Source organism: Phocoena phocoena, chromosome 1 (assembly GCF_963924675.1).
Source record: "Phocoena phocoena chromosome 1, mPhoPho1.1, whole genome shotgun sequence".
NCBI lineage: Eukaryota > Metazoa > Chordata > Mammalia > Artiodactyla > Phocoenidae > Phocoena > Phocoena phocoena.
In genome coordinates, this window is record NC_089219.1 from 811,886 (window position 1) to 834,582 (window position 22,697).

The following is a 22,697-nucleotide window of genomic DNA, read 5'->3' on the forward strand; positions in this document are numbered from 1 at the left end:
AGCCTTTTGAACAAAATGAAAACAGACTCATAGCTATTCATGAGACTCAAAGAGAACTGGTGGTAGCCAGAAAGGGGCAGGAGGACAAAACAGGTGAAGGGGATTAAGAGGTACAAACCTCGTTATATAATAAATAAGGGGACTTCCCTGGTGGCCCAGTGGTTAAGAATCCGCCTGCCAACACAGAATGCAGGGGTCACCGGTTTGATCCCTGGTCCTGGAGATCCCACACGCCGCAGAGCAACTAAACCCATGCGCCGCAACTACTGAAGCGGCATGCCACAACTACTGAGACCTGTGCACCTAGAGCCCATGCTCTGCCACAAGAGAAGCCACCGCAATGAGAAGCCCGTGCACCGCAACGAAGAGCAGCCCCCGCTCGCCCCAACTAGAGAGAAAGCCCGCGCATCAAAGATCCAACGCAGCCAAAAATAAATAAATAAAATTAATAAATTTATTTTAAAAATAAGATAAATAAATAAATAAGTCGCAGGGATGTAACACACGGAATAAGAAATATGGTCAATAGGGGGAATTCCCTGACGGTGCAGCAGTTAAGACTCCACGCTTCCACTGCAGGGGGACCAGTTTCGATCCCTGGTCAGGGAACTAAGATCCCGCAAGCCTCGTGGCATGGCCAGGGGAAAAAAAAAAAAGAAAGAAAGAAATATGGTCAATAATATTATAATAACTTTGAATGGGGAGAGAATTACTAGACTTATCATGGTGATCATTTCATAATGTATGCAAATGTCAAAGCCCTATGTAGTACACCTGAGATTAACATAATACTGTACATAAACTATATTTTTTTATAAATGTATTTTGTTTTTGGCTGTGTTGGGTCTTCATTGCTGCACGTGGGCTTTCTCTAGTTGCGGCGAGCAGGGGATACTCTTCGTTGCAGTGCGCGGGCTTGTCATTGTGGTGGCTTCTCTTGTTGCAGAGCATAGGCTCTAGGTGCGCGGGCTTCAGTAGCTGTGGCTCATAGGCTCAATAGTTGTGGCTCACGGGCTCTAGAGCGCAAGCTCAGTAGTTGTGGCACACAAGTTTAGTTGCTCCACAGCATGTGGGATCTTCCCAGACCAGGGCTCAAACCCATGTTTCCTGCATAAGCAGGAAGATTCTTAACCACTGTGCACCAGGGAAGCCCTCAACTATATTTTAATTTAAAAAAAAAAAAGCTTTTTGAGAAAAGAAAGAATGTCAGAGATGACTTGGGAGAAAGTAAGGTAATAAATTAAAGTGATGGGGGCTTCGCTGGTGGTGCACAGTGGTTAAGAGTCTTCCTAAATTCTCTATAATCTACCTTTATCGTAGTTTAAAAGACTGTCACAGGGACTTCCCTGGTGGTCCAGTGGTTAAGACTCCTCGGAGAGCGTTTTCAATCCCTGGTCAGGGAACTAAGATCCTTCATGCCGTGCGTGCCAAAAAAAAACAAAAAACAAAACTGTTACAAAGCAAGGCCATAAGCAACAGAAACGGTGATCCTCTAACAGAGCACTGCGGCCAGGCACTGTTCCAAGTGCTTCTCACGTATGCTTACTCACTCAATCCTCACAACCACCTCAGGAAGGAGGTTCCAGTGTGCCTGTTTTCACACATGCAGAAACGGACACACAGAAGTCAAACCCGCATCCACACCAGCAAGTTCAGTTACACGACTGGGTTCTAACTCAGGCAGTCTCAGTCCCTTAAGAAAAGAGTGAATTTCTTTCCCTCCCAGCAATTCAGGAATTATCTTAAAGTTCCTAGGACAACTTTTTTTTTGGAAACCTGTTGTAGAAGCTTTAACATTCTCTTGTCTAATTAGAAAGTGTCCAGAATTTTTTTAAAGCTTTACCAACTACAACACTTGGAGGTAGTCAAGAGAACTTGTAATCTGCATGCGGAATATATTTTACAATTGCCACAGGACTGAGTCAGAAGACATGCAGACATGTATAAACACACAATTACCCACAAGTAAACAAGAATATATTCAATCCCCTTAGTATTCTAGTCCTGACAGGTTAAAGAGTAAATAGCCTTTCCCTCCTTGATAAAGTACATTATTAAGCCTGGACCAGGAATGCCCTGGCAGTCCAGTGGTTAGGACTCTGCTTTCACTGCCGTGGGCCCAAATTCAATCCCTGATCAGGGAACTAAGATCCCGCAATGCCCCCTCACTTAAAAAAAAAAAAAAAAAAAAAAGCGCCTGCGGCAACTAATTATTCAATCACAACCTTTTATCAATGGCAACATGGATGCAACTTAATAATCTCTTCAGAATTATTACTTTTGATAGTCTTGACTTGGTCTTTTAATCATTAACTTTTTAAAAATGGCTTTTTTCCCAGAATTTTAACTTAGTAAGTCAAATAAGGGAATACTCAAGTCTCTCAAAGAAAGCAATATTGGGCTATAAAATGGGAAGCTTTTCTATCACTGCAAGTCAGTAGGAATTTCCATCAATTACTGTGGCACCTAATGGTAGGCACTGCAACGAGAACAAGGGGGCTAAAAGGTTTCAAAAGCTTTTAGCATTCCTCTGATCCACCGATCAAATCAAGTGTCTACGATTGCCTGTTTTTCTTAAACGAGAGCTGTGGAACAAAACTCACAGCTCTAAAAAGAAGTGGGACTCTTCATTTTCCAGAAGAGTCAGGGTAACGTTGCATTACTCAATACACAGCCACACTCTCCATAAAAAGTTGGACTGTTTCTTCCTCCCAGTAATGTTACACATTCAGTTTTATAAATTATTTCTCTGATCTCAGTTTAAATTTGTTTTTATCCCCTCATTCTATGTTCACTAAACCAAACACAACTAAACTGCCTGCTCCATAAATTCTCCGACCACTCTTATCTAGAAATGCAAACCCGAGAGATCAGAATTTATACCAGGGTTAAAAAATTCTAAAACTTTTTGTTCAAGGCCTTATTAGACTCATCCTAAATAAAGGTTTTAAAATAACATGGCACGCCATATGGTCAAGCCCAGATAACAAAATTGAGAATATCTATTACCAATCCACTAATGCCAAAGCCAAAGTCTCTAGACAGTAAGAACTTAATCCCATTTAGAAGCCAACATGAGCCAAATCTTTTGGGGAGAGAAAACAGCAATCCAATGAAGAGACTGTAATTGATGCCAATACTGCACGTCCGCAATAAAACCTTATTTATTAAAGTACTGGCTAAAAAGGCAACTGATGGTAGGCAAGTCTACAGCTGTCCTGAAGACCCTTCTCAAAGCTAATTGTAGAAATACAACTTTTCCAATCAAACTAAAGGATAACAGAAAATTTTAGCAAAATAAAAAGTTAACAGCAACAAAACTTTGAGAAATAAATTAACTCCTCATAAAATCTGTGCACTTCTCATGTGGTCAATATAAGACCTAGGTGTTCCAAGCTCTGAAATCAAAGCCACTAAGCATGGAAAAGATTTGACAGCCTTTTGGCAGCCTTTCAAATCTCTTCTGAGATTAAAATGAAATCTGAGGGAATTTACTTCAACTCCCCCTGAAACAGAAGTAACTCAAGACATCAAACAAAGAGAAATCTTTATTAAGGTATCATTAAAAAACATTCTGCTTACTACACGCCTGATGACATAAATACAGCTCTGTCGTAAACTCAGATATCATACAAAAGGAATATTCTTGTCTGATGGGCATGTTCATTTAAGAAAGTGTCAACTCTGAATCAAAACTGCATAGTTGAACAATATTCTCTATAAGCACACTCTTGACCATTTCCACAGAAGATGAGAGGCAGCCCCTAACACTGGCTCCCCAAGCAGGGAGAACCGGGAGCGAGCCACAGGCTCAATCCTAAAACTTAACGTCGCTTTCCTCAACTCTCACCTTCTAAGAAAACACTGCAGCATTTACAGTGCCTGTGAAACCAGAGGCATATAACAGAGGGAGTCTCGGGAGGAGAGAGGCCCTGCGGTCCAGCCTTACAGCAGCTGGGAATCTTCCCCCGACAGGATCCTGCCAGGTCGGCCTCTGACCCTTCCAGTTGCACTCCGTTTCTGACAGCTCTGTCAGAAAGTTAAATCGAGCCAAAAGCTACCACCCAGTTCTGCCGTCTGGAGGTTCTAAGACCTGTTTCCATGTTGGTGGCACCAGCCCTATCCCCAGCCACACACCCATATTAGTAAGGAAGTAAAAAAGGAACTGCCTGTTCGTTTTCTTTTTGCAATATGTGCCTCCGGAAGAATCCAGAACAGGCCCTATCTTAATAGAACGCAAACTGAAATCTTTCTTTGAAATACAAACCGCCTCCACCCCCAAAAGACTAGAGTTTCAAATTAGAAAACAAAGAACTCAGGTAGAAATCTTATCGATAACAATAGCTTTGACCTTATCCAGTATCTGGGGCTGAAGGGAAGGGAACTCCTCACAAAGCTAATACTTCCACTTATTTGCTAACTACAAAAAAATCTACATATTTTCTTAATAATCTCATAAGCAACTGCTTAATCATTAAACGTTAGTGGAGATCACTGTGTTACCAAACAGGTAACAAAATGAAAATACACACACACACACACACACAAAGGGGCTCTAATACTCCCCAAACCAGAACTACAGATTACGACTTTTACATCATTTATGCACAAACTCAGTAACGTACTCTTTAACTGTAAACGTCCACCAACTTCCTTTCCCAAAATAAACACCCCTACCATCGCTGCTCTCCTTCAGTCAGTGAGTCTCACAATCCTAACTAAAAAGGTTCCATAAAGAGGAATTAAGTAGATAAACCTACTTGGGTATGCCAACGAGGTAATTTAAAGGACTTCAGAGATGTTTAAACACCACTTGAGTCAAGCATCAACTCGCAAGGAAAAATACAGGAGGATTTTCCAAAGTCCGATGGCTCAGCGATCCCTGGGTGGAATTTCCAGCACCCTCCACCCGGCCGGGGCAGAGGGCGACCCCGACCCTCGCCCGCCGCCCCCCGCCCCCCGCCCCCGGGCGGCGCCCCCGGAGCCCCGCGGCGCGGGCGGCGGCTGACAAAGGCCGCGCGGCGGACGCGCCATCTTGCCGGGCCCGCCGGGGGCCATTCATTCGGCGCGGGGCGCGGGGCGCGGGAGCCCGGCCACCGCCCGCAGGCTGCGCACCCGCACCGTGGCTTCGGGCGGCCCGGCTCGGGCCCGGCGGCGACCGCGGGGCTGGGGCTCGCGCTCGCCGGGCGCTTTGTCCGCCCCGCGCGCCCTCGGCGCCGCTTCCTCATTTCTCCGCCGCAGCGACGCCAGCCTCCCCGCGGGCAGCCGAAAGGCCGCTTTTCCCGCAGCTCGTCCTCCCGCGGCCAAGGACGGCGCCCACCGCCCGCCGCGGGGCAGGGCCGCGGCCGCCTTTGTTCCCTGGCCCGCCCGGCACCCCTCCTCCGGGCCACCTCCCAGACGCGGGGCGCCGGCCCCGGACCCCAAACCCCGGAGCCTCCGGCCCCGCCCCCACCGCGGACCCCAGGACCCGGACCGCAGGCCTGCACCCAGTACCCCAGACCAGAGCCCCGGACCTGGACTCCAAACCCCGGAGCCCCAATCCAGGCCCGAGCCCGGGACTTCGGTCTCGGTCCCGGCCGACGGCCGCGGGGTCCCCACCGCCCCCGCACCGCGGACCCCACCCGGGCGGGGCAGGAAGACGCGATCCGGAGGCCGGGTGGGGGCGGGGAGGGTGGGGGCGGGGCGGCCCGGGCGGGCGGGCGACTGGGGGGCGATGGGGAGGGGCGGGGGAGGAGCGGGGGTGGGGGTCTGGGCTGGGGTCGGGGCCGCGGCCGCCACGCTCACCTCGACACCGCGTCCCGCCTGCCGCGCCCGCTCCCCGCCGCCTCAGCCGCCTCGGCCGCCGCTCCGGGAGATGGTCGCGCTCGGGCCGCTCCGCGGGCGCTGCGGGCAGGTGCGCCGGCGAGGCTCAGTCTGTCGGTCCCGCGGCGGCTGCTCCACTCCCGCGCCCGCGCCCGCTCCCGCCGCCGCCGCCGCCGCCGCCGCCTCCGTCCGCCCCTCAGACGCCTCCAGCCATCGGGATGGGCGCGGCGGCCCCTGCCCGCAGCCTCGGGAAACCCCACGGTCGCGTCACCGCGCACGCCGCGCGCGCACGCACCGCTCGACCGAGTCCCCGGCGCGCGCGCGCGCGCTTCGGCCCTGCGCCAGCCCCGCGCGCGTACGCGAGCCGCTTAAAGGGGCAGCACCGCGCCCTCGGGGACCCGTTCCAGAAGCCTACGAGGCTGACCTGCCGCTCGCCCGCACCGGGCTGCGCGCCTCAGGGGCTGGCCCGCGGAGCCCTGCGCTGGCGTGGGTCTGCCTGCTGCCGACCCGCTTGGTTCCCAGCCAGGTTGACGTGGGTAGAGGCCGCAGAGTGGGAGCCTGCCACCGGACCCAGTGCCCGGCAAAGGCACTCTGCACCCCGAACATGCGCCCAGCACACACGCCCCGTAACGAACTCTGCGCCCCACATCTGCATTCTGCACCCCGCACACACACATGCATATGCCAGCGCACGCTGATCCCCACCCACGCTGGACCAGGTCGGCCTCAGGGACTCACGGCTTCCGCCTGCCCGCGGAGCAGACGCCCTGCAGTACGGGGTCAGGGCCCGTCCTCGGAGGTGCCCGTGGGGCTCGTGTGAGCTAGGCAGGTGTGGGCAGTGTGGCCTCGATGGTCAAGGCCCTCCTGTCAGGAATGGCCACCTGAGCAGGGAGGTGTGACCACGGGAAAGAGTGTCAGGAGGGACAGATGGACCACCCTTGCAAATGCAGCTGAGTCAGCCAGGCAGCTGAGAAGCGAAGACCCCCTAGTGGGGGAGGGGAAGGAGGTGGAGAGTTGGGTCAGCTGTCAGCAGCCTGTAGCTTCCAGTGTCCTCAGAAACCTTCTGGATGTCCATGGATGGAGCCCTAGGCCCACCAACTCCCACCTCTCCATCTGACTTGTGCCTCCCCAGTTCCGACAACTCCCCACCCCATGGACTTCTTCACTGCAAGAGCCTGCGGCCTCCAACCCTCATCACCCCTTTCCAGCCAGCTCAGCCTCCTGCCCCCAGCCCTCCCTATGCTGCCCTTTCCAGACCAAATCCAGGAGCCCTCCTCCAGGCCTGCACAGCTTGGCTGAAGGAAGCAGGAGGACACACCCAGCAATGCAGCTGTCCCCTTAAACCTCAAGGGGTCCTGTCACCGCCCCCCAGCCTGATTCGCAGCTGCAGCCCATTTGTCCGTATGCCTGTGTGCTGTCTGTCTAGGGTGGCCCTGGACCCCAGCATGGAGCCCATGCCTTCCCACCCACACTAGGGCTGTACTCCCTGTCCCTCCCCCTCCCATGGGTCCTTTCTGCACAAACATGTCCCCACCATTTCTTGTGCCCTTCCTCAATCCCTGGCACAAGAAAATCCCTGCCCCACCCTGAACTCAACCATTTCTCCAAGGAGCCCTGTTTCCTTTCGGTGGGGCATGGTATTTAGAATACAGGATCCAGGCGCAAGCTGTGCTTGCTGCTACTGGAGTGTCATTACTTCTAGTCCCGGTCAGTGGACAGAGCTCAGGAGCATATACAGTACAAGCATACGTGTTTGCATACACACACAGACCACCCCCCCCCCCATCTGTAACCAATCTCCCATGCTCACCACCACCTTGCCTGGGCGCTGACCGCAGCAGAGATGTCCACCCTGCTCAGCCGAGTGAGGACAGAATGCCAGCTGAATCACTCCTCTGCTTAAAACCATTGAAAGCATCCATTGCCCTGGTCCCTCTGCTCTGTCCTCCTCACTGCCCAGCATCTGGCTCCTCTCCGCTCCTTAAACACTCAGTCACTGCGTTCCACCCTCTGGCCTTTGTCCCTTGGGGCTCCATCTGCCCCGGGGGGAGGTCTCCCCGGCCTCCCTCGGCCCCCCGTGTTGCTCTGGCTCCTGTGGCCTCACGTGGTTCATACCAGGCCGCTTGCCCCTGCTCTGCTCCCCTGCTGAAGGCCGGGTTGGACTCCCTTGCCCACTGCTCCACCCGCCAAGAAGGGCGTGAGGCACACAGTGGGTCCTCAAGGAATGTTTATGAGCAGGCAACGCTCTGTGTTCCAAGTGAGGGGGACACAACTCAGAGCGGGGGGGAGGGCGGGGGAGCGGGGAGAGTCAGAACGCAGTGGTCACTGTGTCCAGGACAGGGGCGGCGGGACGAGACAGCAGCACTGCCCAGTGCGCAAGAGGAGGTGGGGGAAAAAAAATTCCCTGGTGGTCCACTGGTTGGGACTTCGGCACTTTCACTGCCAAGGGCCCAGGTTCGATCCCCGGTCCAGGAACTGAGATCCCGCAAGCCATGGCACAGCCTTGGCAGGTGGGTCCCAAGGCCCCAGACTTGGGGTCAGAGAGGGGCATCCCTCAGAATCCAGCAGGTCTGATGCCATCCTAACTCTATTCCCACCTAAGTCCAGGACTTGGAAAAGTAGAGATGAGGAAGGCGGGGAGAAAAGGGGTGGGGGGGGAGCAGGAAGGGTGAAGGAGGCGAGCAGTGGGGTGAGCGCTCTCTGTGCAGCCCGCTCTGTGCTGCTGTGGGGATGGCAGGAGACCTGGGGGACCCTCAGAGCCCCCATCCTCTCATCCTGGGTCCCTGCATGCCCACCTAAGAGCAGCAGGAGGGCTGGCAGGCCTGGCCCAGGGCTTCCCCGTGCCACAGGCCACCATCAGCCTGGTTGGGCCCATCCTCCATTAATCAGGGCCACAGGGCAAGGCCACACATGAGGACACCAAGCCAGGGCCTGCCCTAGCTGTCTGAGGTTATGGGGTGCAGCCCTGTTGCCCCTGGCTAATCTGTAGGTCTGCAGGGTACAGCAGGTCCTTCCCTGGAACTTGCCCTGTGGCTGGGGTCTGAATACTGGTTATGTGTTCATGGACAGGGTGTGAGGGGCAAAGTTGAGGGGAAGGCAGGGGGGAGGGAACAGGGGACACTGGCTGGGCCCTCATTCCCAGATTCCCTGCACGGCCTAGGGCCTCATCCCCATCGTCCCCATGAGATACACACAGGCCTCAGGGTCCCAGGCAGCAGGGCCCTGCGGCCTTGAGCACACATACCCTGGGCCTTGGTCGGCTCCCAGGAGCCCACAGGAGCTTCTAGCTTCTAGCCAGGGCCTTTGAGACCTTAGGGGTCTGAAGGATGCTCCGGGGACCCTGCCCTCCCTGTCCCCCCCTCCATCCCTTCTGCCCAGGCCTCCTGCGGTTTTCGGCCCCCACCTGCCCACCACTCAGCCCCTCCTTGGTGGGGGTGGGGCATAAACCAGGGCCCCTTCATGGAGAGCTCATGCCTGGCCAGGAACCCAGGCTTCCCCTGACTTCCCGGCAACACTCCCTCCCTCTCTGGATAAATGGCTTAGAGACCAGCCTGTGGTCCTGAGTCCACGGCCACACCCATTCAGTGCATCCGGCGAGGGTCAGGCCAGCTGGGCCCCAGTGCCTGGCTCAGAGCCCAGTTTCGCTAAAAACCTGGGGAGCACGAATGCATAATTCAGATGCCCCGGCCCCATCTGCTCTCTAGCAGGAAATGGTCTGACAGGAAAGTAGGTCTTTTAAAATCTGAATTATTCAAACAATCCGTGCACAAGACTGGACCACTCCTGGGGACCCCGCTCCAAGCCTGGCTTTGAGGGTCCAGGGCTGCAGGGGGCGGCTCCCGCAGGGTCTGCCTTGTCCCGCAGAGCGCTATCTGCTTCTCCTCCCATAAGTGAGCTGCGGGCCTGACCTGGCCTCCGCGCCCCAGAGGACAGAGAACGAGGGGGGAGGGGCGGAATGTAGGTAATCCAGAAGAGGCCTGATGAGCTCCTGCGGGCCAGCGGGCCGGCAGGCAGAGACGGGGGCTGCTGAGCGAATGGGGTCAGATGGGGAGGCGGCTCCCGCTTCTCTCCGCCGAACTTACTGAGGGATGTGCCCACTGGGTGCCAGGGTGGCCCAGGTCCCCGAGCCCACCTCCGCTCTGACGGGGGGCAGGTCTGCTGGGGGGCGTGGGGAGAGCAAGGTGGGCAGTGGGAAGGGGACAGTCAAGTAGACCCCCCCATGGCAGGCAGAGAGGGAGCGAGCTGTGGCGTGGGTGCCAGGGGGCCCAGGGGAGGGTCCAAGCCCAAGGTGGGAGTGGCCGACCAGGTCGCGGGCATCGCAGCCCAGGAAGCTGGTATGGCGGGCAGAGTGCACCTCCCCGGCCCTGGGGAGGTGCTGGCTGTTGCCCCCTCGCTGCCAGCAGCCCTTGAGGGACCTCTGGGCCCCTTCTCCTGGGCAGTGGAAGCAGCCCCTCCCCCTCCCTCTCCCATGACTCGTCCCTTGGCCCCGAGCCCCCACCATGCCTCTCGTGACCTGACCTCCAAGCCTGTGACCCTCCTTGTCACCCACCTTTGCTCGTAAACCAGACATCCCTCGTGGGGGGCACCAAAACATGGGGGTCAGTGGGGAATCAGGAAGTGCCACCTGGGGTGGAGGGGGGTGCCCGCACGGGGGTGGGAGGTTTGCTCTCGGCCGGGCAGCTGCACCTCAGGGGCAGACACCGGAGGGAAGACCCAGGTGGCCTCCTTGCCACTCCCAGAGGGGGCCGTCCTGGGGGGCTGACGGCAGCTCAGACCATCAGCTCCAGCAGACGCCCTCGCTGCCTTCCTGGGAGACGTTCCTGGGGCAGCTGCATCAGGTTCGTCTTACTGCAGAACCTGGGGCAGGAAAGCCTGGCTCCATGGATGGCTCTGGGGCCACAGCAAACCTAACGAGGGGTTTTTCAATGTCATTTGTGGAGTGAGACATCTTTGGTTGAAAACACAGACCTCTCTAAGGAAGCAAGATACAACCATGAGTGAGGAGGGATAATCCCCACACATCCCCCCAGAAACGCGTGCACCACAGACATACACACAACACTAACAGACACTCCCGGGTTGGATCAGCCCGGCCTCAGGGTAGCAAGAGGCAGAAGCTTAAATAGCTTATCTGAAAAGAGGCACTTGACTGGCTCAGACACTGGGCTTCAGGCTCAGCTGGATCCAGCGAGGCTCCCAGTGGGCTCTGGCTCCCCAGTGGTGCCTCCTGCCTGGTGGGGAAGTGCCTGCTGGGGCTGCCTTCCCACTACCCCAGCTAAGCAGCTACAGCGCTCCAGATACTCTGGGATGCGGTGTCTGGACCCCAGGAAGGCTCTGAAAGGCTTCACTCAGATTTCACGTGGCCCTGGATGCAGGTGATGGAAGGGCCACTGGCTCTGGTGGGACAACACGCAGCGTGCCCGGAGCAAAGGTGAATGCTGTCACCAGGAGGAGGAGGGCTGCCGGGCAGGGGAAAAACACAGTGGAAATGCAGCAGGATTTGGGCAACAACTAAGACACTCATAAACCGAGCCACTGCTGGCTGTCGGGTTCAAGGCCCACAAGGCCCAGGTTCCGGCTCCTCCCAGCTGAGGCCAGGCAGCCCCAGCCTCTGGCCTGCTCCATCCTGAAACCGGATGCTGGGGCACAGCCTGGAGGGACGAGGCTGGGCAACCCTTGCCTCCCCGCTCCGCCCCGCCCCACCCCCCACTGCAGCCTCCAGGGACTCCCAGGCAGGCGTCGAGGGTGCCCCATGGGGCGGCCAGCGCTCCCGCCCGGCCCAGCCCCCAGCCCCATTTCCTCTCCGGGCCTGGGCGGCGCCCTTGGCAGAGAGGCTGCAATTGTTTTATGCTGGCGTTTCCGCAGCAGCCTGCAGAAGGCCGGGCAGTCACCAGCCCAGCCCTGGAGCGCAGCTGCCAGAACGCCCTAGGCGCATCCTGGGCCGGGGCTGGGAGTGCTGAGGCCCGAAGGAGAGGGGGCGCGATGCAGAGACGCCAAGACCCCGGGAGAGCCCGAGGGTCGGAGCGGGGCACACCCAGGCCCTGACACCTGCACACAGACACAGACGAGAGAGGGCAGCCCAGGCGGGCACCAGAGAGATGAGGGGCCAGGGAGGCCTCAGTGCCCAGAGTGGGTGGGGTCTGCAACTGGGAGCCCGCTGCGTGCCGAGGGACCTAGGGGTGCTGAGGAGGCCCGGTCCAGAGGTGGCCACTGCCCCAGAGAGGTCTAGGGGTTCTGAGCCCCCAGACCCCTTCTGGGCCCCCCCACCTCCTCCCCAGCCTGGCCAAGCCTCCTGTCCTCAGGTGCCATCTGGAGGCCTGGGCAGGCTCAGGGAAGTGTCCCTGGGGCCCGGAAGACGGGACAGGCTCCCACTTAGCAGCACACACCCGGGTGGGCACACTGGCTTGGTGGGCCGCAGGCCCGTGCAGGGTGACCGGGGCTTCTTCCCCCATCCTGGCCGGAGCCCAACCTTGACGGTCCCCAGAGCGGGGGGCAGCCTGCACACTGCCCGGCCCCTAGTTCCCGCCGCAGACAGGAGCGGGGGCTGATGGGGTGGTGGCCAGAGGGACCTTTCTGGGGGAAGAGGGGGGCTGCCGCCAGGGCCGCCCTAGTCTCCAGCTCCCCTCGACTCCCTCTGCCCACGCCCGCCTGGGGAGAGTGCCCAGCTGTGCTGGGGATTCCTCGCCCCGCAGAAGGTACCCTGGGACTCAGCTCCACCAGCACCGGCCGGGTAACCAGCTTGCACCTGTGACACCAGCAGGCAGGAGGGTGGCCGGTCCAGCCTCGGGGGTGCCTGCAGCCCTCGAAGCCTTCCTGAGCTCACTGCCTGTCCAGCCACATGAGGGGCAGCCCAGAGACGGCCCCAGAGCCTGGGCCCCGTGCTCAGGCACAGCCCTGGGCTGGGACGCTGGCCTGAGGTCGTGTTGTATGAAGACGCTACACAGGGCCACTTCCAGCAGGAGGGCAGCCACTGAGCAGAGGGGAAGGGATGCACTTCCTCAAGGCCACAGGGGCCCAGAGCCACCCTGGGCGGTCACCCTGTGACCACGGACTGGGCACCATGCCACACATGTGCCATGCCACGTTACCTGCCACATCATGTCATGAAGTACCACATCACATCTGCCAGCCAGGCCGCCCAGGGGTTGACACGGTGACAGAGCCTTGTCCCAGGGTGCCTGGCAGGAAGGGCCTTTTCCTCTGGGCCTGCACCCTGTCCCGACTGCTCTGTGGTCTCAAGTCCCACCCTGGAGGACTGTCCTTTCCAAAAAAAAGACCCCACCATGCTGCCCCTCCCTGAGAGGGGGCAGGGACTCAGTCTCACGACCAGAGGGCCGGGGTTCCCACCCGGGCCCCCGCTCAGCTTGGCCCGTGGGGTCTCCAGCGGGAAGTCCCTCCACGCAGGGCAGCCCACATTCCCCCGTCAGAAGGGAGACGCCTCAAGAACTCCCAGTGACTCAAAGGTCCCCCCAGATAGGGTTCTGCCTCATGGCCTACTCTTGGTTCTGAATCTTGGTAGAACACAACTAATGTGAAATCTACCGCTAAACCCTTCGGAAGTGCACAGTTCAGTGGCATTTAGTACGTCCACCGCACTGTGCAGCCACCGCCTGCATCCAGCTCCAGGGCATCTTCATCACCTCAAAAGGAAAGCCCACCCCCATCAGGCAGTCACTCCCCATTCCCTCCCCTCAGCCCCCGGCAACCACGAATCTGCTTTTATCTCCATGGATTTACCTGTCATATGTACTTCGTCCAGGCAGAATCATACAGCTTGTGTCCTTCTGGGTCCGGTTTCTCTCACTGAGCATCGTGTTCTCAAGGCTCATCCATGTTGTAGCAGGTGTCAGCGCTTCATTCCTTTTTATGGCGGAATAGTCCATTGTGTGTATACACCACCCTTTGTTTATCCACTCGTCCATTGATGGACATTCGGGCTGTTTCTCCTTTTGGCTATTGTGAGTAGCGCTGCTGTGAACATTCGTGTACACGTTTTTGTTTGAACACCTGTTTTCAATTCTTCTGGGTATTTACCTGGGAGTGGGATTGCAGGGTCATACAGTAACTCTATATTTAACCTGAAGAACCACCAAACTGCTTTCCACAGCAGCTGAGCTATTTTACATTCCCACCGGCAGTGCTCAAGGGCTCCAATAGGTCCATACCCACACCAAGACTTGTTACTATCTGCCTTTTTGATTCTAGCCATTCTATTGGGTGTGAAGTGGTATCTCATTGTGGTTTGATTTGCATTTCCTTGGTGACCAGGGACATTGAGCATCTCTTTACTTAAATTTTATTATTATTATTTTTAGCATCTTTATTGGAGTATAATTGCTTTACACTGGTGTGTTAGTTGCTGCTGTATAACAAAGTGAATCAGCTACGCGTACACATATATCCCCACATCCCCTCCCGAGCATCTCTTCTTGTGCTAACTGGCCGTGTGTATGTCTTCTGTGGAGAAATGTCTATTCAAGTCCTCTGCTCTTTTTTGAACTTGTTTTTTGTTGTGGTGGTGGTGGTGGTTTTTGAGTTGTAAGAGTTCTCTATATAATCTGGACACGAGACACTTATCAGATATGTAATTTTGCAAATATTTTCTCCCATTCTGTCAGTTGTTTTTTCACTCTGTTGTTAGTGTCCCTTGATGCACAAAAGTTTTTAATTTTGGTTAAGTCCAATTTATTTCTTTTTCCTTTTTTACTTCTTTGTTGCTTGTGTTTTTGACATTGTATCTAAAAAGCTAGGGCTTCCCTGGTGGCGCAGTGGTTGAGAGTCCGTCTGCTGGTGCGGGGATGCGGGTGTGGGCCCTGGTTCGGGAGGATCCCACATGCTGTGGAGTGGCTGGACCTGTGCTCCACGGCTGCTGGGCCTGCGTTCTGGAGCCCGCGTGCCACGGCTGCTGAGCCCGTGCTCCTGGAGCCCGTGCTCCACGGCAGGAGTGGCCACTGCCCTGAGAAGCCCACACGCCACTGCAAGGAGTGGCCCCCGCTCACCGGGGCTGGAGAGGGCCCATGTGCAGTGGCGAGGACCCAGTACGGCCATAAATAAATAAATAAATATGTTAAAAAAAAAAGAAACCCAAAACCAAAACAAAAAATAAAAAGCTATTGCCAAATCTAAGTTATTGAAGATTTACTCCTATGATTTCTTCTAAGAGTTTTTAAGTTTGGGTTTTTTTTTTTTTTTTTTTTTTTTGCGGTACGCGGACCTCTCACTGTTGTGGCGGCTCCCGTTGTGGAGCACAGGCTCTGGTTGCACAGGCTCAGCGGCCATGGCTCACGGGCCTAGCCGCTCCACGGCATGTGGGATCTTCCTGGACCGGGGCATGAACCCGTGTCCCCTGCATCGGCAGGCGGACTCTCAACCACTGCGCCACCAGGGAAGCCCAGTTTTATAGTTTAACCTTTAAATTTAGGTCTTATCCATTTTGAGTTGATATTTGTATATGGCGTGAGGTAGGGGGTTCAAATTCATTCTTTTTCATGTGAATATCCAGTTTTCCCAGCACCATTTGTTGAAAAAGCTGTCCTTTCCGCACCAAATGGTCTTGACACCCTTGTTGAAAATCATCTGACTCTAAGTGTGAGGGTTTATTTCTGAGCTCTCTATTCTATTCCATTGGTGCATGTCTGTTTTTATACCAGTACCACACTGTTTTGATCACTGTAACTTTGTAATAAGTTTTAAATTGGGAAGTTTGAGTCCTCTGACTCTGGTCTTATTGTTTAAGATCATTTTGGCTATTCAGAGTCCTTTGCAATTCCGTATGAATTTGAGGAATGAATTTTCCTCAATGGCAAAAAAAAAAGGCCATTGGCATTTATCAGCTACTTCTTAAAAATGTAAGTTCTGGGAGGAGACCGTGGTGGTGGCTCAGTCCTTCTGCCCTGGGCAGTGGTCAGCTTGCTCAGGTCCTGTGGCAGTGAGGAGGGCAGGTCCTGTTGGGAGGTGATGGGGACCACTGGGGTGTCTGAGCAGGGGTGAGACCCCCTCTGGTTGCCTGAGGGCGGGTGAGACTGGAGGGCAGTGCAGTGCTGGCAGGCTGGACAGGGCCAGCTATCTGGAGTGATGGGGTTTGTGGTGGTTCAGGGGAGAAGGCACAGAGGAGTCAGGGGTGACATCAGGGTGTCTGTCCACACAGCTGAACTGTGAGCAAGCCGGGAGGATGGGAGGGGCAGCTGGGGAGGGCAGTTCCGGTGGGGTAGGGGGAGAATGTGCTGTGTCCTGGACCTTTCTAACCCAAGACGCTTGTAGATGTTGGCCGAGAAGCAGGCCTGCAATGGGTGTGGAGAGCCATGGGCCAGCTGAGGATGTCCAGGGCTGCCAATGTTCCCCCGCTGGGAAAAGGGGTGAGGAGAGAGCGGCAGGAGAACCCCAGATAGAGGCGGGAACTTTGCAGACAACAGGTTTGTGTGGCCAGGGTGGCAGGGACCAGCATGGGGTGGGATCCCAGGCAGGCGGGGACCAAGGCACCTACAGGGTCCCAGAGGTGGCCTGGGGGATGGTACATGTGAACACAGCCAGGAGGCAGGAGGGGGCTACAGTGAAGGGGGAGGCCTTGATTGCTGGGCCTGGGGGCGCCTCAGAAGGATGGGGGCCCCTCCTGGCGCTGCCCCCCACCCCCACCCTCTCTTCCACTTCTTGACAGCACATTCTCATTTACTGGTTTTGCCTGGGCAGCAGAGGGCCCTCCTCAGCCAGGGCAGAGCCTGGAGCTGGCGGGAAGAAAGGCAGCACAGCCAGCAGTCAGCAGAATGGGCGGGGCTCTGGTTCCCCGGAGGCCCCCTTACTCCCATTGGGCACCTGGGGACACTGTTCAGCCTGGAGGGGGGCCCACCCCTCATCCGGTCTCCCCTTCCTCCCCTTCCCATCCTCCTTCCCACAGAGTCTGGCTTCCCCCCGGGGCCAGCTGCCCCTTGCCCCAGGCATGAGTCCAGCCCGTCAGGCCGACGGAACTGCCAGGGAACAGCTTGCTAGGACCCAGGGGCATTCCCAGCACCCAGAGCCCCCAAGCTGACTTCTGAAGCAGTGGTGGGCCCCCGGGTGCCTGTGGGGGCAGCTCGGTGTGGGCTGGGCCAGCAGCGACGGCAAGGGGCGTCACTGGGTCTTGTGCTTACCCTCAGGCTGGGCACCACTGCTCGTGCCCAGGGGCAGGCACAGGGTGGGGGGATGGCATGCACCCTCTGCAGGGCCACCCAGGTCCCCGCGCCCCCTGCAGCACCCCACCTCCAGGCCCCCCGGCGTCTCAGTCCTGCAGTCCTCAGCCATGGGACCTCGATCCTGATGACGCAGCTCTCCTCCCCTGGGGAAGGGGCCCTGCCTGAGGGCTGTTTGTGAAGAGTCCTGTCCCTGAGGCCCAGCCCACCAGCCACCTGGGAGGTACAATGAGAGGCAGGTATGAGGCCAGTGGGCCTGGAGCCGGTGGAGTCCCAGGGCGTGGTCTTGGAGGCTCGCAGGCTTGGGGCTCAAGGAGGGGGAAGAGGAAGTGGTGCGCTGGGACCCCAGGCAGCAGGGGTGCAGGCCAAGCACGGAGCATGTGCTGGCCCCCAGCTGTCCCTCCTGGGGCAGCCAGGCCGGCAGGCGCTGGGTGTTTTGGAAACCAGCAGGCCTGGCTGGGCACGTGGAGGGGTGCTGCCTGGAGCTGGGGCCCTGGAGCTCTCGCTGTGACGTCCATCTGGGCCCCGCTGGTCCCCGATACATTCCCCTGGGCAGATGCCCCGCGCTCATGCCCAGGCCTGCTCTGGGGTTCCCGGGGGGTGGCTCAGCCTGCGAATCAGACTTCTAAGGGCCTGTCTGTCCTGTCCTATTGTCCCTCCAGCAGCCCCTGGGCACTGAGGTGTCCAGACCTTTGAGACAGATCATGGGGAGGAAGCCCCCACAGTCTGTGAGTATGAGGTGCCGTGGGTCAACCTCACTGGGCACCACTGTGGGCACTGCTGAGGCCAGGGCCATACATGCCCCGCCCCTGCCCCGCCCCCAAACGGCCCTTTGCGAAGCCCATGGGTGCTGCCCCCAAGGCCAGGCTCTGCGGAGAGGCCAGCCAGGGGCGGGCTCAACTTCTCCAGTCTGTTCCCTTGGTGCAGGACAGACCTCCAGGCTCCTGCCGCCCTCTGGCTGCTGGGCCCACTGGAACCAGAGGGGTCTGAGGCTCTTGCTGCATTTTCAAAACCTCTTTTAGCTTTTGGACAAAATGACCCTGCTGGTGTCACATTCAAACAAGACTGAAGAGGACAAGGGAGGAGGAGCCCCTGAGCCCTGCAGGGCAGCAGGGGGTTCAGGGATGCCAGGGTCAGCCTGGGGCCTGGCAGAGCAGGGGTCACACTGGGTCACACGGCAGCAGAGCAGAGCAGTGGGCCCGAGCTCCTGAGCACGGCTGGCCAGGGTCTCAGGACGACGAGGTTCAGGGCCCACACCTGCCCTTGTGTAAAGGCGGGGTGGGGGTCTGCCTGGTGCAAAGGGCTGCCTGGGGACGGGGGTGCTTCTCCGGGGGTCTGAACTCTCGGTCAGGGGTCGGCCCAAGGCGAGCGGTGGCTCCACTTTTCCCGGTCGGCACGCTGCCCCCCGCTCCCCTCCCCCCTCCCCCTCGGCAGGCTGGCCCTTCGCCGCCTTACAGGTGAATACTTATGCCTATTTTTGTTCTAACAATTGAGGGAACCCAAGAATGAGGCTTCGAGGGCAGGGTTTTGAAAGGAGGGATGGAGAGTGGCCGGGCAGGAGGCTTGGGAAGACGACCCTGCCCAGCTCCAAGCCCAGGAGGGCCGCCCTCAAACGCTTGTGCCCACCCAGCAGCGATCCCCGTCTGAGCTCCGCGCGGCCCGCGAGCGCCGCCTGGTGCACACGCGTGGAGTGGCCGCCCGAAGCGGTGCTTCCGGGCCGGGGATGGGGCGGGGCCTAGGGCAGAGCTAGGTGACGGTGAAGGGGCGGGGCAAGTGTCGGGGGCGGGGCCTGGAGATAGGCAGGGGCGGGGCCTAGTGGCTGGCCGGGGGCGGGACCGAGGGCAGAGCTGGGGGACAGGGCGGGGCCGAGCGTCGGGAACTGGGCTGGGGCTTGAGAGGCTCAGCTCCGGACTCCGCCCACCCGGGTGGGCTGGCGGGCTGGCACTCCCCACGAAGACCCCGGAGGGCCACGGCGACCTGTTCCCAGACAGGCTTGTGATTTTGCTAAAACAGTCCATAGTTTTCAGGGCTGGTAACTCGCAGTACATCCCGCCCGCTCTTCGCGGAAACAAGCCTTTTCAGTTCTCAGTTGTTTCCTCTGGTCTTGATTTCGAAATTAATCGAAATCTCGGTATCTGGAGAAGGTGGTCAGTTTGAGGCTGATCTTTAGTGTTGAGATTTCTTTGTGGATCAATAAATGATCTATTTTTAGAGCAATGCAGAGTTGCTAGAAAAGGATGTTCTGAGGCTGCTACCCCAGACCCAGCGAGCGCGTGGGTCGCTGGGCGCAGGGGGGCGGGGCTCCCGGGACGCGCCCGGCGCGGGGCTCAGGGGGCCGGGAGGGCCAGCCTTTCTGTAGGCTGTGTCTGTGGACCGGGAGCGCCTGGACTTTGTTTTTATCCGTTTAGGCAATTCAATCTCTTTTAAAGTGGCGATTGTTTTAAGTGGCATAATTTCGATTACTGGTGTATTTGGATTTCTTCTTCTTTTTTAAAAAATATTTATTTATTTATTTAGGCTGCTCTGGGTCTTAGTTGCAGCATGTGGGATCTAGTTCCCTGACCAGGGAACCCAGTCCCCCTGCATTGGAGGCGCGGAGTCTTAACCAATGGACCGCCAGGGAAGTCCCTGGATTTCTTTTTTAAAATAAACTTTATTTTTAGAATCGCTGTAGATTTTCAGAGAAATTGCTGAGACTTCCGGCGAGTTCCCATGCACTTCACTTCATGGTCGATTTCCTCTATTATGAGGAACTACGTTAGTACAGTACGCTTGCTACAATTAATAACCCAATATTGACACATTATTGACTACAGTCCACACTTTATTCAGATCTACTTAGTCTTAACCTAACATCCTCTTTCTGTTCCAGGATCCCGCAGTAAATTTAGTTGTTCTCCCTGGGCCCCTCCTGGCTGCGGCAGTTTCTCAGACTTTCCTTGTCTTCGGTGACCTTGATGGTTTTGAGCGCTGGTCAGGACATCCTGTAGCCTGTTCCTCTGTTGGGATTTGTCTGGTGGGGTTGTGGGTTTCAGAGAGGTACAGTGCCCTTCTCGTTGCAAGTGTCAAGGGTGAATGCCCTCAACATGGCTCGCCACTGTGACCCTGGCCCGGATCCCTGGGCGGTGAGCCTTTCCATTCTCTGCTCATTGGAAGGAAGTCAGTATTGGCCAACCACGATTAAGAAATGGGGGGTTGTGCTCCCTTCCTTGAGGGTAGAACATCTACATAAATTATTTGGAATTCTTCTGTATGGAATATTTGACTCTTCCATTTATTTATTTATTCTGTCACTTGTATCAATATGGAGTCATGGATACATATTTATTTTTATTGTGGTTATACACATAACATAAAATTTACCATCTTAATTGTTTTAAGCGCACAGCTCAGTGACATTAAGCACACTCACACTGTTGCGCAACCATCACTACTATCTGTCTCCAGAACTTTCTCACCTTGTAAAACTGAAACTCTGTCCCCATTAAACACTAACTCCCCACCCCCTACCCCAGCCCCTGGCAACAGCCATTCTACTTTCTGTCTCTATTAATTTGACTGCTTTAGGGATGGTATATAAATGGAATCATTCGGTATGTGTCTTTTTATAACTGGCTTATTTCACTGAGTACGATGTCCTCAAGGTTCATCCATGTTGTATTAGGTGTTAGAATTTCCTTCCTTTTTAAGGCTGGCTAATAATAATTCTATTGTATTAGGGTTCTCCAGAGAAATCAATTATATATATAATGTCAAAAATATATGTAGGGCTTCCCTGGTGGCACAGTGGCTAAGAATCCGCCTGCCAATGCAGGGGACACAGGTTTGATCCCTGGTCCAGGAAGATCCCACATGCCACAGAGCAACTAAGCTTGTGCACCACAACTACTGAGCCTGCGCTCTAGAGCCTGGAAGCCACAACTACTGAAGCTCCCACGCCTAGAGCCTGTGCTCTGCAACGAGAAGCCACCGCAATGAGAAGCCCGCACACCGCAATGAAAAGTAGCCCCTGCTCGCCGCAACTAGAGAAAGCCTGCTCTCAACAACAAAGACCCAACTCAGCCAAAAATAAATAAATTAAAAAATATATATATGTAAAATATATAGAGATGAGATTTTAATTATTTATTTATTGAGGTATAAGATGGGGAATTGTTTTTTTTTTTTGCGGTACGCGGGCCTCTCACTGCTGTGGCCTCTCCCATTGCGGAGCACAGGCTCCAGACACGCAGGCTCACGGGCCCAGCTGCTCCGCGGCATGTGGGATCCTCCCGGACCGGGGCACGAACCCAGCAGGCGGACCCTCAACCACTGCGCCACCAGGGAAGCCCAAGATGGGGAGATTTATTATAGAAATTGACATGTGATTATGAAGGAGGAGGAGATCTGCCATCTGCAAGCTGCAGGCCCAGGAAGCCCGTGCTGTAATTCAGTCTGAGTGTGAAGGCTGAGAACCAGGAACGCTGATGTCCGAGGGTAGGAAAGGATGGATGTCCCAGGTCAGGCAAAGAGACAGTTAGCTTGTCCTCTGCCTTTTTGTCCTACCTGGGCCCTCAACAGATTGGATGATGCCCACCTGCATTGAGGAGGGCAATCTTTCTTACTTGTGTTCAGATTCAACACCAGTTTCCTCCAGACACACTATCCCAGTCACACCCAGCTGTCTGGGTGCCCTTAGCCTAGCCAAGTGGACACATAATATTAACCATCATACACACACACACACACACACACACACACCACGTTTTGTTTATCCAACTATCCATTGACGGACGTTTGGTTTTTTTTTTCTACTTTTTAACCCCTCTGAATAACACCGCTGTGAACACGGGTATGCAAATACGTGTTTGAGGCCCTGTTTTCGATTCTTTGGGGAATAGGCCCAGAACTGCAGTTGCTGGGTCACATGGTAATTCTATGCCTACTTTTTCTAGGAAGCTCTGTACTGTCTTCCACCAGCGTCTACATTCCCACCAGCAGTGCACGAGGGTTCCAATGTCTCCACATCCTCACCAACACTTCTTTTTTAAAAATATGGAATGCTTCACAAATTTGTGTGTCATCCTTGCGCAGGGGCCATGCTAATTTTCTCTGCATTGTTCCAATTTTAGTATCTGTGCTGCCGAAGTGAGCACTCACCAACACTTTTGTTTTCTGTTTTTTTTTGCGGTACGCGGGCCTCTCACTGTTGTGGCCTCTCCCGTCACGGAGCACAGGCTCCGGACGCGCAGGCTCAGCGGCCATGGCTCACGGGCCCAGCCGCTCCGCGGCATGGGGGATCTTCCCGGACCGGGGCACGAACCCGTGTCCCCTGCCTCGGCAGGCGGACTCTCAACCACTGCGCCACCAGGGAAGCCCTTGTTTTCTGTTTTTTGATAGTGGCCATCCTGATGGGTGTGAGGTGGTATCTCGCTGTGCTGTTGATTCGCGCTCCCTGATGATCAGTGATGCTGAGCATCTTGTCATGTGCTTGTTGGCCATGTGTGTGTCTTCTTTGGAGAAAGGTCTATCAAATTCTTTGCCCAGTTTTTGAATTAGGTTGTTTATTTATTTATTTAAATAAACAAATTATTTATTTATTTATATTTTTGGCTGTGTTGCGTCTTTGTTTCTGTGCGAGGGCTTTCTCTAGTTGGGGCAAACGGGGGCCACTCTTCATCGCGGTGTGCGGGCCTCTCACTATCGCGGCCTCTCTTGTTGCGGAGCACAGGCTCCAGACACGCAGGCTCAGTA

At 55.9% G+C, this 22,697-nt stretch overlaps 1 protein-coding gene and 1 non-coding gene across 3 annotated transcripts in view; both read right to left on the bottom strand.

The window, feature by feature from the left end:
• The window catches only part of GNB1 (G protein subunit beta 1), a 92,580-nt gene extending 86,563 nt beyond the window's left edge, over positions 1-6,017 (bottom strand). Inside the window, exon 1 of one of the 2 annotated variants that reach the window (XM_065891658.1) lies at positions 5,785-6,017. The gene's annotated coding sequence lies outside the window, so the exon portion shown is untranslated. The remainder of the gene's footprint in view (positions 1-5,784) is intronic. The other variant, XM_065891671.1, reaches the window with a different exon arrangement.
• A 15,975-nt stretch (positions 6,018-21,992) lies between these two features.
• LOC136141316 (U6 spliceosomal RNA) lies at positions 21,993-22,099 on the bottom strand. The gene has a single exon (XR_010657733.1). It is a non-coding gene; the product is annotated as a U6 spliceosomal RNA (small nuclear RNA).
• Between the last annotated feature and the right edge of the window lie 598 nt (positions 22,100-22,697).